General features: G+C 37.7%; 1 long non-coding RNA gene across 2 annotated transcripts; it reads right to left on the bottom strand.

Annotated features, from left to right (window-relative positions):
- Positions 1-7,265: 7,265 nt before the first annotated feature.
- Positions 7,266-11,467, bottom strand: LOC111949140. Of its 2 annotated transcripts, XR_002875209.1 has the most exons (4): positions 11,136-11,467; positions 10,587-10,734; positions 9,861-10,037; positions 7,266-7,832 (listed from the first exon to the last, which is right to left on the bottom strand). It is a non-coding gene; the product is annotated as an uncharacterized LOC111949140 (long non-coding RNA). The 2 variants fall into 2 exon arrangements; XR_002875208.1 differs by lacking the exon at positions 10,587-10,734 and having other exon boundaries at positions 11,136-11,450.
- Between the last annotated feature and the right edge of the window lie 1,294 nt (positions 11,468-12,761).

Here is a 12,761-nt window from a genome sequence, read left to right as displayed (position 1 = left end):
CCATCTTTGATCCTTCTCCCCAGAAAATTAAGTCATTTTCATCCCAGGTGAGCACAGGCCAATTTATTTCATGTTATTATTTTTATTTTTTTATTTATTTTTGCTGTAATTTAAATCACCAGCATTTTTCTTTGATTTTTCATCATAAGTCTTGCTAGCACCTCTTGGCTGCATCTGGTGTTCCTCCTGTTTTCCTTACAAGCATTTATTTTTTTGCAGAGACTCCCTAATAATCAAAGCCTTTCCGGTGGCATTTAGATTTCTTTGCTGAAGCTCAGCATTATTTATTTTTTTTGATCTTACATTAATCTCTCAATTTCCATTTGGTAGAATTTCATTTTGCATTTGCAACCTTCCTGCTCTGCTTTTAAGCTCTCCATGATGAAACCAAAGCGCATGCTAAACCCTCATTTGAATACTGCTGTTTGTGTAGGTTATCAGTTATGCAAGCATTCTTGGTTGATCACCTGCAAATCCTAAACAAACAGCAAATGCAATCCATTTGCGTGCACAATTTTGCACACTTCACAATGAGTCTTTGCAACTGAGGCCTTTTGTATGCTGACACAGTGAATTGCTCTGGCCAAGAGATGTTGCTATGTTTGAAATGTGGAGCTAGGTTAACATTTCTAGTAGGAGGTGTGACTGTAACTCGTTTTAGTGTGGTACTGTATATTATGACCTAGGTTAACAGTTCAATTCATAATAATGAATTCATAATGGAGAGAATTAAATACATTAAACGGTTCTGCCATCTTCTATATGCTTCCAAATCATACAGTGGAGGCACAAGCCTCCAGTGCATCGCTATATAACCAGCCACACACTCTTTCCTCGGGGATTTTTTTTTTTTATCCTAAACGAGCCAATGATGAGTATTTTTGGACTGTGAGAGGAAGTAGGTCTACCCTGAGAAAACCATAAACCGATTGTGTAGAAAAAGGTCCCTGCTGGATTTCAAGTCAGGTGTTCTAACCATCACAGTGTCCATCCTTTTAAACAAAAATCTCTGATCTGGTAGTGTTGATCATTGAAACAAATCCTTGAAACAAAAATAAAGACCAATTATTAAAAGGTAAAAAATTAAACTTAAGTAATAAATGTTTATTTTATTAAGGCTTTTTTCCCCCCAGGAGATTTTTTGGTAAAATTGTTCTGGGATTAATGTATTGTAATGTCCCTTGATTGTGTTGTAAATTGCAGAATTTTGTGTTAGTGGATTATTATTTTTCTGCTGTGACTGTGCTGGCTGGCTGCCCTGTAGTTATAGCTGTGGATTTGCAGTGTGTTTCAGTTGTTGGTCAGTGCCCGCAGGGTGCTTCTGTTTGCTGCCCGGCTAATTGGATGTTCTTTGTCCTTCACAGCAGTTGAGTGTGTACTGCGGTGATGGTGGCTGGGCCCTTAAGGTGGTGGCGTCTCCCTTTACCTGAATGATATTTGTTGTATTGTTTATGGCTTGGATTCCAAAATGCTTGAGTGTGATTCGGACTTCAACAGAGGTGCCCCCTCTCTTTTAAGCTCTCATTTTCAAGGTTAGGGCTCAGGACCGAATTTGGTTTTTCTTTATACAATAATAAATGACTTTAGTGATTTAATATATGCATTAACTTATGTCAAACTACACGTCACAATTAAAGTATATTTCTTTGTGTTTTTTTGAAAACAATGGATGTGTCGAAGCACTGGAGCTTCTGAACTGCCACGACAACTTGTGAAATATACACAAGTGTCCCGTGGAGCTGAAGCTGTAGTGTGTCAGCTGCTGCAATGTTTTACACAGACAGCAAACTGTGGAGCCAGATGCTAAAGGATTTTTTTCCCAGAAAATGAAATCTAATATAAGTAAGGGAACTGGCTGTTCTAGGTAAAGTATTGCTAGATAAAGTAAAAACAGCCCATCACAATTGTGTGACTATTGAGAAATCTATTATGGTTTAAACTCCTTGATGCTATCCATACAAATATGAATCAAAGCACATTGGATTCAACTTACCTTAAGTTAGCATCTACTTGAAATAAAAAATATAATTGATTTTTGTATATCTTTTTTTCAATCAGGTGTTAAGCATAAAAAAAGCTATATGTAAAAGTTTCAAGCAATTTCTTTTCCCTTTTTGACTAAGCAAACATTGTTTACCTTCCACTAAAGACCCAATCTGATGAAAATTGCGTTTTTAAACATGTTCTTGTAGCATTTTCCATACGGTGAAAGACATGTATCAATAAGGAAAATTAATCTCAAAGCATTTCTGAGTATTTCTTTCTTAAAATCATTGCAAATCAGGAGAACGTGCAAAATTGCAGATGGAAAAAGCAGAACATACAAGTTACTACGACAAGCCATAAGCTCCCTCCTCCGCTCCGTTATGATGCATCCACTTTTATAAAACTAGATCCCATGTGCGACATTGTTTTCCCCGTCTGAGCTAGCATCTGGTTTAAAACTGTATAACTGGATGGCTCCAATAATGCTCACCATTTTAGATGCAGTGGCGATGTCAGGTTGGGCTGTTGGCTGGCTGCAAGCTGTAAGGGGAGAGCACGTAAACTCATGTATAATGGTATAGGAGCAGGCTTACTCAGCACCAACAGTCCCGCCCACAACTCAGGAGAATTTCTAATGCACAATTGCCTCTCTACAGAAGTCATGTCCTAGAAAATTACAATTTCTTATATATTTTGGCCAAAAAGGGCATAATCATAATTAAAAGACCAGTGGGAACGCTTTTAAAATAGATCAAATGACAATTAAAGTTAGACTTGAAACAAGCAATTTTCCTCCCATTTTGATGATAGAATATATTGCAATGGTAGAATGTAAAGCTCAAAAAATACAAGAAAAATGCAACACACGCCTGAGGGATAGAGAAGGTGGCCTCTAGCACATGGGGGAGAAAGACAGAGTGGATATTGAAGAATGAGAAATAATGAGAGAAACAGCCATTGCACTTGTTCAGGAAGGCTCCATAAAAGGAAAAAAGGCCAGATTTGAACAGGTGCTTCAGAAACACGGAGAAAAATACTAAACCTGACCGAGTGACTCCACATTCACAATCTTCAAAGGAACTCTGTACGTCTAAAGTAGCACTCTTGTCATTTTCTCAGCATTAGAATGCCTTTCTCTTTTTATGCATATAAACTATATTGGCTATATTTTAGTGACTGTTGGCAGAAGAAGTTTGCTATTGTTTTCGTCAGCCCGTCAACACAAAATGTCTAAATTTCAAAGTGATCTTGGAAGTTTCTCTCCCTGCTTTTTCAAAAACACTTGAAATTAGAGTGTAAAGATTGAATGCATTTTCCCTGCAAGGCAATTTTCTAAATAGCCTGCTCTTCACTTTGTTTTCAGAATGAAGGGGGTCCGATTTTGAGCATGGTCGTCAAATGATGAGCGCATTTTGAATCAATGAAAAACTAAAACCTTGCTGCAGCATTTTCATTTTGTACTTTAAAGGAACACGTTTGCTGGCTGGACAATCATATGGTTGCTTTTGTTCCTTTGTGATGCTCGGATTGTTTATCGACTTGTGAACACATACTTGTAGCCTTGTGCAAGTGTGAGGCCCATTGCAGACTATTACAAACCCCTGTTCTTCAGTGCCTCAATGCAGAAGCTGCATCAGAAAAGTAGCAGGGGGAAATAAAATAAAAAAAAGGAAAAACTTTGGTCTTCCATCACAGATACATGCTTGTGAACATTTTGGACATGGTATTAGTCACAGACTCAAAGTTGCATGAATCCATCAATACAGATGGAAGTAATGCTGTTCAGAAATCAACTGGGTGTTTAGTCACATTGCTCATTCTTCTAGCCAGCATGACTAAGCCTGGTATCAGTGTACAGTAGGCCATCTAAAATGTTGGAAATACCAGACACTATCTAGAGGCAGCTCTTTCATCAAACAATAAAGTAAAAAAAACAAAGAAAGAAAAAATACACCATTTTTTTCACATATAAAGTGCATGTGGCTGAATCTCAAAAAAAAGGGATAAACATTTTCTTGATCATTCCATAGTCCCCATCCCTTTACCCTATTCAAAACATTTATATTAATACTCCGCCTTAATATTCAGATTTCAACATTCACCTATCGACGTGCTCCAAATTTGATGCTTCACGTCTGTCCAAAACTGTGTTCACAAACTTGACAAAGGATTTACTACCGCCTAAAAAGGTTTTAGCCTCATCACTATTTGGAAGCACTGATTGTATATCTCATATACAGTATGATACATGGTAGACAGATGATGTTGAGAGATCAGGTTTATTTATTTTGAAAAAAAAATCTACAAAAGCATTGGTAAGCACGCCTGCATGTCTGCGTTCATGAGATCATTTGGAGATTCTCCCAGTACCGTGAGATTCATCTGAATGACGGACGCTTTTGCTGCTACTTCGGTCTCTGTGACCAAGAGTTTGACGACTAGCTAACGGCTAGATGACTAACATTAGGCAGAGGAGGGAAAAAACCATAACTGAATTATAGGATCTTTTTATTGTTGTCACAATGCAAAAAAGAAAAATGCTAATAAATTCAGGACGTCAACACCCACCCACCCATTACATTTTTGTATGAGGACGAACTTCTAATTCTGCCATATACGCCATTTGGATCTGGTCTAAATCAGAAGAATGATTTAAAATATTCAAACCCTTTGGCCAAACAAATAATTACAAATCAAAGGTGTTTCCACCACTTTGACCGTTAATACACACACACACACTTAAATCTTTTATAAATTATGTTCATTTCCAGGCCAGCATTAGGCAGCTTAACATTAATGTCATTCAGCTCGCAAGTCTAATCTTTTACACTGCGATTAGAATTCCCTTGGCTTTTATTCCCCTTATCAGCATTGCTTCACATTGAGATAATGTGTCTTTGCCTCACTCTGATGTTGCAGCATGATTTGTGCGTTTTCTTTTGATATTTGATGGTTGACATTCAAATGTTGCTCCGTCTAGCTGCTTGCGACTGCTAGCCATTATCTCTCTGAGCTATTGCTGAGTGAAAAGGTGCATAGGTTGGGTGCTGCAGGTGCAGACAGATCTTCTGAACATAATGAGAGTTTTTCAGGGTAACTGTGACTGCTCTTTTCTCTTTTTTTAACGGAAAAGCAGAGAAATACCCTTATCCTGCGTTTCAGAACACAGAGGCGCTACCTTGGACTACCATGTTGCTGTTTGGGTGCTGGCACATCACCTAGTAATTACAATTTCCCCCTGTAATTGAAGGTTCTGCTCTTTATGCCCTATTGGTTGACCATTGCAGCCTCAAGCTGCATCATTTCAGCCAGAAGAGCCATGAATCACAAGAAGGACCTAAGACACAACTACGAAGCTGTCTCAGGCTATGTCTGTGAAAGCTTTGATTGTTCTTCTATGCTCGACTTCACAGGATTTAAGGCGAGCAACCTTCCTGCTTGAAGATTCAAGACTTCTCTCCCGTTATCTCAGCTCCTCTCTCCCCGTCTGTTTCTGAGCATCTCTGTGTCTCTCTGCCTGTTATGCATTCTTTTTTATGTTCCTGTGTGCCTCAGTTAAGGTAAAGCAGCGCAATAGGGATTTCTATTTCTCTGCTGGAGACCAGCACCTTACTGCAAAATGCTACTGGCTGCCTAGGTGAATTAAACTGTGGCTAACAAGAGCAAAACGGTTTCAGGTTGAGCCCTGCTTGTCTCGGTCACATGTACATGTTAAATCAGTTGTTTATAAGGAGAAGCAAACATTTAGTTTCTGGCAACCACTTAAGCAACAGAAACAGCACCATATCATTTGTCTACTTTCAAGCTGAAACAATTCTGCTTGAATAATGTGGACAAACCACTGATGATTCACCACATACACCAAGTAAAATGTGCTTACACTCAAATATAACTACAGGTTAAACGTTAAACACATTGTTTAGATGACTTTTATGTTTTTGACATTTAAAATGCAGCTTAACTGTGATTTAGGGCCATTTCAAGCAGAGTGAGTCATTGCGTGGATCTTATTAAGGCAGGGAGACCACTGTGTGTGACATCACTGCATGCAATACTTTATGCATTATTAATAAGATGACTTTTGCCTCAGAGTAGTTAAGTGCCACCTAAGTCCGCCCATCTCCTGCTGATGTCACATCTGCTTAATCTTCCACCACATTTTCAAAAGTGCACCAGACAGGTTGCACATTCGCACAGTGCTGAAAACTGTTATGACAAATGCGTTTCTTCTGCACTAGATCACACAACATTGTGTGAGGGGTGTTGATCATAACAAGCAGAAAATGATTGCTTGCTTCCACAGCTGACCTGGTGCTTTATCATTCCGTGATTCATTTATTCAGTAAATTTCTCTTTATAGACTTTGAGATAAATTGTTCTTTTTTTTTTTCTTTCGCTTTTTGGAAAAGTTGCTGTTTTTGAAGGAAAAACAAACAAAAGGGAAAAGAAAATCAATATATTTTACAGAACTGACAGTTAAAAAGTGGCTGGTAAATATAATGCTTTATTTTTGGCAGACCTTAAGAATGACATGCAGCTTGAAGGAAAACAAATTAAGTCTAAACAAAAAAATACTTCAAGAAGCAATGCTTCATTATGCTTGTGTTTATTAACTAACTGGGTGTAACTATTCATTTTAACGACAATTTGATTCGTATCATAATTGTGGTTGATGATACGATTCATAGTCAATATTAGTTCTTTTTGAACAATTTGATACGATTCACTGACTCAAAGATAGATCCAGGATATCTTTCGCCAAAACCTTAACCAGTGTGAGGTAAGTATCTGGTTACTGAACAATGCAGGTGACGTTTTCCAGATTCCTTGCAAAATAATCTAGTGTAAATTAAATATGTGTATAAACAAACAACTAAACAAGAATTGACGGCGAATCCATATACATTTTTGTTTCCTAAAGTTCAGCCCATCTTTTTTTCCCGTATCAAAATACTACAAATAGAACATTCTACCACACTGTATGGTCACGTCTTTGTAAAAGACAATATCAATTATAGATCGTTTCATTTAATTTTGAAACGTCTTTTTATTGTTTTGGGTGGATTCGTTTAACAATTTGCCTCAGAGAGATCGGTCGGGTTGGAGAAATCAAATAATTAATTAAACCTTACACCCGTAATGCATACAAGTCACCTACAAACTTTTGGGGTTAAAAAACAAAAGTTCACAAATAATAAGATAATTTTAAGTTGATACACGATGGGTCATTGAAAACAAACTTTATTTAAAAATAATAAAACAATAAAAATGCACTAGCTTGTATCCAAAAAGTTATTTTGATATTTGGTACTCCTGAGGAAAAATACAATTTCTTCCATCCTTCCAGTTGAACATGTTTGATCAGTAAATAAATCACTGTTCGGACCAGTGTCTGTTGGGTACATTCTACTGTTTATGAGGGAACTGTGTTCAGCTTGCACTTGAGCATCTCTTACATTGCCTGGAGTGCAACTGCAGCACTTCTAAATGGAAACAAAGCACAACTGATGATTTGTTGTGTTTTAAGGACAGAAAGTGTGGCCACTCAGACAGTGGTTAGTTAGCTCTGTGGAATACAGCAGCTCCCGTTGTGTGTTAGTGTTGACCTTTTGCTGATTGGGAATTAAGTGTCTCTGAGTGCTTCGTGTTCCTGGCCTTTGAAGGTTATATATACTAACTCTGCAGGTCCTTTCACTCCTGAACCAATAACAGCAAGCACACCAGAGAGCTAGAATCTGTCTGCCTCACGCTGGTACCTTTTTTCCTCTCCTCCAGACCCCTGCATCTCTCCACGGTTATGAACGTTGGGATATCTTCACACCCTCTTCCAGGAAAAGGGGGGGATGCTGAAAACGAAAAGAAAAACAATTAGAAGCTCTGATGGGTATGTGTGAGGTAATGAAATTGCGCGTTTCATTGTAGCGTGTAATAGAGAGCAGTTTGAAGTTAATTGAGGGGAGATAGGACACTGGGCCACTGTCTGCTGCAGTGTTCTAGCTGGGCACACCAGGTTTATCAGTGAGGCAATTACTGACTCTAGAAAAAAATCCTTATCAGTCCTTCCAAATGAGAATTCCTTTGCTTTAACAGGCTAGATGGGAAGATCAATTTCTATGATAATTAATTTCATATTCTCATCATCTGTTTTCTAGGTCAGGATCACAGCCTTGGCAGAACTTCACAACTTCAAGCTGCATTTAAGTAATCTGCATCCAAACAGCTTTTTTTTTAACCATATAGAGCTGCATTCCCTAAAGGTGTGAATGACTGCTTAATATTAACATAAAACATTGCCGATAAAAAACAAAAAAACATAGGTGTGGTTTTCATTTCTTGGTGTGTCTGGTAATGGGTGATCTTCAGAAACTGAGTAAGTTCTGGAAGTGCAGCTCAAGGAATTTCAGAAAGAGATCAAGTGCCACCTTCTGGTAGAGTGCTCACATGATCAGAGAAGTTCTCCCGTAAAGGTCTTCATGCATTTGGGTTACAGACAATTTAAGAAAAGGAAGTTTTACGCGATTATTTAAGCTGTTAAAACAAAGTAAATTCTAATTTAAGAGCTGTGAGAGAGCATATTGAATGAAAGATAATTACATTCAAAATAACCTTTTTTAATGTCAACTTCAGCTTTTAACAAATATTTTCTAATAACTTTTTAGCAAACCTGTTAATATTTAAGAAATGCCTAAAGTGAGGCATTTCTGAAGTGAGGTGGAATAGTTAGGAGGGATGGAGAGATGAGGTGGAGATGTTTTTCTTCTTCTGTCTCACAGTTCTGACAGAGGACAATTAATTGCAGCTTGCCTACAGTATTGATCATGTCTCCCTGATTGTCAGAGCAGAACCACAGCACCTGTATTCATTAAAACAGCCTGTTTAGTAACCATGCAGTGTTTTCAAGAAGAAACAACAAGCCAAGAAACACCTGCAATATCAACTGGGAAATCCTCAATGGAGCATGACAGCAGGAAGGAAAGAAAAGTTGTGACCTTATCTCAAGAAAAACATTTAATGAGGGGTGTGAAAACAAAAAGATAATCTTAAGAGGATACAATCTAATTTAAAAAAAGGGGGAAATAAGAGGTTGATTTCCTTTACTGCCTTTAAAACACATGTTAACCTTCAGTGATTTGAGGGTGAAATCATGACAATATGTTTCATTCCTGTGAAATTAGGAACTGCTTTGCAGGTCAAATAATTCCTGACAGTAGAGGGAGAAAAAAAGTGTATTTTTGTTTTGGACCACTGGGAAAGGTCAGGTAAAACTAACTTAAAAAAAATGGGTCAAAGGGGTACTTTTGAATCTGTTTCTTGAGAAGGCAAGGCAAAGCTTTATAACTTTATAACTCAAACAATAAACTAGTATACCAACTTTGCTTTCCACAGATGGGCCTTTAGCTGACTCCCCCCCCCCCGAAATTTATCATTTTTAATGCTCTTGCTAATATGTAATCTCCAGCAGATGATAAAGGGCAGCTCCTCATAAAACACATATAAGGCATGGAATTATAATGTTAGACCCACTTAAACAGTTGGTCCAAAGAACCTGATGTGACTTTATGCCATCATTATCATCAGAGAGAGTCACTCACTCTGTGGCTGTTACAGACTATAGCACTGTGAAATGCAAATGTGAAGAAAAAGGGAAATTGTGCTGAATTTCAAATGCCAAACTGTCTACTTGTGCTTGAAACCTGAAAAGTATTCCATTTATATCCCTTATGCAGCTGAAATAGGTCATTTTCTCAACAACTCAGAGGTGCTTCTTAGAATTTTAGATTTATGGGAACAGGTTATTTCGTGACCTATTTTTATACTTTTAAAATGTACAATCTGTCCAAAACCAAAAGCCGCAACAGTGTGATCCCAATTACCTTCTATGACTTCCCTCACATGGTGTGGGGAGTACGTGAATAAGGGTTTCAAGGTAAGAAGAGTGTTGAAGCCGACATTGGGGATGGAAAAAGAAAAGAAATGGGCGTGACCCATCTTGACTTCTCTCTAGTTTAGCCTTGACCTGGTGCTTCTCCGTTTGAGGACATCTCCACAGACTGGAAATAAAGAAGCCAACATTTTTAAATGGCACTGAGCTGAAATATGTCAAAGAAAGGCGGTGTTGTAGATTGATTTTTGTTTTCCGTCCAATAGAAATGACCACTGGGAAAGGTCAGGTAAAACGAACCTAAAAAAAAAAAAAAAGGGTCAAAGAGGTACTTTTGAATCGGTTTCTTGAGACTGCAGGACAAAGCTTTGTGAAGAAATTGACTTAAACAATATATTTTTGAGACTCAAATAAAAGCTGCTGATCATGAGTAAACTAGAACATAAACAAATACTTTAATCGAAAATGTAAAGCAATCAGTGCATTTTTTTTTTATTTTAATGCATCATTAAAAAACTATCCCTGTGCTGATATTAAACAGATATTAGATATGAAACAAACTAAAGGCAAGTGGTTGAAAATATCAACTCAACAAAGGACCTAGAAACTGTTTTAATGCAGTCTGTTCTCAACATAAAAGTGACTCAACACAAAACGTAAAAAAAAGAGGAAAAAATGTTTTTAAGCTATCAAAATTAAAACAAAAAAGTGACCTTACTGCAGAAAGAAGCAGTCCATGAAGGCCACACCAGGCAGCCTTCACTGGCCTTCATAACGTGCAGCCTATTACGGCAATTAAGTCAGGGCCAGCAGCAGCAAAGAGGCAGAGGGAAATAACTCCATGCTATTCTAAAAATAAGAGGTGACTGTGACAAAAATGAAAAGCAAATACCAAGTTACTTCACACAAAACATATGCTGAAAAGGGGAAACTGGTTTTATTTTACCCTAACTGTACAAAAACAACTTCTCTTTGACCTCTTAAGACCTGGCGTCCACATACATGGACATCACATTTTGGGTTCAATCACCACAATAGTTAATTCAGCTTTACTGGGGCCCTGTGACTGTATGTAAAGAGGGTTAACTCAAATATTAGCTCAGGTCTAAAGAGGTTGAGTAAAGACACGTTTCAAATAATTTTAGACAAGAATTTAACTTTGCGAGCTTCAATGTCACGAATTCATGATTCTTTTGTCTTTTTTCTCTCAATAAGAATTCATTTTCCTTTGCAGTGACAAAATAGTTTGTGAACTGTTGGTATTCACCTGGAAGTGTTTGGAATGCAGTCGTCAGAAAGCTTGATCCTGCTGTGAAGCATCACTGTCACCTGTTCGTTTAGGGTGGGGCCCTCTTCTTCTTCTTCTTCAATGTTTTCCAGCAGGCTGTACACTGGTGGGTGTAATGCTTCCCCCCACAGATGATCATTAAAATTCAATCAAATCCTATACAGACCAGTTTGACTGCAGAAAACAATGATTGTCTGACTAATAAATCACACACAACAACATAAGAGTGGGGCTCTACAACCTCCTTGTTCTTCTCTCTGTGGTCTTCATGGGGCAACCCAGATGGGAAGTGGATCATTGGTTTCTTCATAGTGTTTTTTTTTTTTTTTTTTTTTTGCTGGAAGTTTAAAAACTAACTAAATATATAATGTTTGTTTATTTTGATCATCTTGTAGGAAGCTTTTTTTAAGTATTTTTTCAATGTTTTCAGTCAGTTTGAAAGCACTAAATTATGAAATATCTAATAATCCTCAAAAGAATCACTTAATTAATTTTTGTTTTTGTTTATTGACTTCGAGTTTGTCTTCTACTTTTATCTCCATGCGTTTTTCACTACCTCATCAGACATATGTTCCTGCTTTATATTCAAGTTATGCTTAGCCTACATGCTAGCATTGAGTTTCTCTCCCAGAAGTGCAAACTGATGCTACGTTTATATTGGGCATTCTTTTTTTTCTTTTTCTTTTTGCTACTGTTTAACGCATGTTCACTCTACAAAAAGGCTCAGTGTGAAATTTTGCCAATCTTGCTCCAGGCTTTTTCTTACACAGCTCTATTACGATATATGAAAGACTTGGTGTATTATAATTCTGGCCGGGTACAAACCACAATCATTAATTTCTCCTCCATTACACATTCAAAAGCATTTACCTAGACTTTGCATTGAAAGTTGTCGCTTGAACGCACGTTGCTGAGGGTGGTGTGAACGTACCTGCAGAGGCATCAATGCATTTTCATACTATCAGCAGTCTCATCTTTTGAGTTCAAAGATAGGAAAACAGGGTACAGTGGCACTGTGCTGTAATGGTTAGCCTTGTTGCCATCGGTTCAAATACCAGTGGAGTGGAGATTGTTCTCTCCCTAAATTACAGTGACTGTTCTCTTGGCACTCTGTCACTATTGTCCAAAAAAATGTTTCATAGTGTGTGTGGCCCTGCGATAAACTGGTAAAATGTCCAAGGTGTACGCTGCTTTTACCCTGAAGTGGCTGGGAAAGGCTCCAGCAACCCCTACGACTCTCCACAGGATGAAGCAGAAATAGAAGATGTATAGATGGAGAAGAAAACAAGACAAATGGCCCCAAGGTAAGGTACTTATGATTTCCAAAAGTAATTTCATATTTCATCCAACAACAGGGCAGTTTGCCACTTTGCCTCAATCCACTTTACTTGAGCTTTGATGGCAGCATTTCTGGATCATGTTCACATATGTCTTGTTTTTCACATGACAGAGCAATTGTAAATGGCACACTTAGCTGTAGACACTGATTTCTGGAAGTGAAATTAATCTCAAGCAGTGATCTACATCACAGTGACACCCTGGTGTTATTTAACCTAATTAGTTGCATGGTCTACCAAGGGTTTCTATATTTGTTTTTTTGGACTG

The sequence above is a fragment of the Oryzias latipes genome, chromosome 17 (genome assembly GCF_002234675.1).
Source record: "Oryzias latipes chromosome 17, ASM223467v1".
In the NCBI taxonomy this organism is placed as follows: domain Eukaryota; kingdom Metazoa; phylum Chordata; class Actinopteri; order Beloniformes; family Adrianichthyidae; genus Oryzias; species Oryzias latipes.
This window is presented reverse-complemented; position numbering and strand designations above follow the sequence as displayed.